This window comes from Bison bison, unplaced genomic scaffold (genome assembly GCF_000754665.1).
Source record: "Bison bison bison isolate TAMUID 2011002044 unplaced genomic scaffold, Bison_UMD1.0 scf7180017864183, whole genome shotgun sequence".
Classification (NCBI taxonomy): domain Eukaryota; kingdom Metazoa; phylum Chordata; class Mammalia; order Artiodactyla; family Bovidae; genus Bison; species Bison bison.
Window position 1 is genome coordinate 1,901,452 of NW_011494755.1, and position 1,279 is coordinate 1,902,730.

The following is a 1,279-nucleotide window of genomic DNA, read 5'->3' on the forward strand; positions in this document are numbered from 1 at the left end:
CACCCCCCCGGCCAGAGCCATACTGGTCTTGCAACTCAGTGGCAAGCCGCAGTGTCCAAGCTCTGTTCTGCAGGATGGGGTTTGTTAAAGCTGTCAAGAACAAGGCTTACTTCAAGAGATACCAAGTAACGTTCCGAAGACAGCAAGAGGGCAAAACTGTGACTACTATGCTTGGAAATAACTGGTAATCCAAGATAAAAATAAGTACAGCACACCAAAATACAGAATGATCGTTTGTGTAATGAACAGAGATATCAATGTCAGACTGCTTATGCTGTATAGAAGGAGACCTGATCATTTGTGCAGCTTAGGCTCACGAACTCCTGAAGTATGGTGTGGAGGCTGGCCTGACAAATTATGCTGTGGCACATTGTACTGGCCTGCTGCTGGCCTGCAGGCTTCTGAATAGGTTTGGTATGGACAAAATTTACGAAGGCCAAGTCAAGGTGACTGGAGACGAATACAATGTGGAAAGCATTGATGGTCAACCTGGTGCCTTCACCTGTTACTTCGATGCAGGACTTGCCAGGACTACTATTGGGAATAAAGTTTTGGGGGCCCTGAAGGGAGCTGGCAATGAAGGTTTGTCTGTCCCTCACAGTACCAAACAGTTCCCTAGTTATGATCCGGAAAGCAAAGAATTTAGTGCTGAGGTACACTGAAAGTACATCATGGGGCAGAATGCTGCAGATAACATGTGTTATCTGATTGAAGAAGATGAGGGTACTTAGAAGAAACAATTCTCTCCATTCATAAAGAACAACATAACTCCATACATGATGGAGGAGATGTATAAAAAAGCTCATGCTGCAATACAAGAGAATCCAGTGTATGAGAAGCCTAAGAAAGAAGTTAAAAAGAAGAGATGGAATCAGCCCAAAATGTCACTTGCCTAGAAGAAAAATAAGGTAGCTCAGAAGAAGGCGAGCTCCTTAGTGCTCAAATGGGCTGCCAAGAGTTAATAAAACAGACCACAAACTTCTATCAAGATTCTTCAGATAAAGACAATAAACTTACTGAACAAGCAAAAAAAAAAAAAAATTGAGCCCCAGTTAGATGCTCTAGGAAACCCAACACTGAAGGGGAGGGTATTACTCAGAATCTTTTGGGATTCAAGAGATAGAAATCCAATTCAAACTAGCATGGGCAAAAACATAACCAAACTCAAAAAGAGCTATGGCATACCAGGCTTCAAAGTGAGACTGGATTTCAGGGCTTAAACACTGTTAGTCTTCCTTCTCTCTGTCTTTCATCCCTGGTACTCTTCTTTATCAGAATA

The 1,279-nt window shown here is 42.5% G+C and overlaps 1 pseudogene; it reads left to right on the forward strand.

Annotated features, from left to right (window-relative positions):
* The first annotated feature begins 62 nt into the window (after positions 1 to 62).
* On the forward strand, positions 63 to 962 carry LOC104991215 (annotated as a pseudogene).
* Positions 963 to 1,279: the final 317 nt, after the last annotated feature.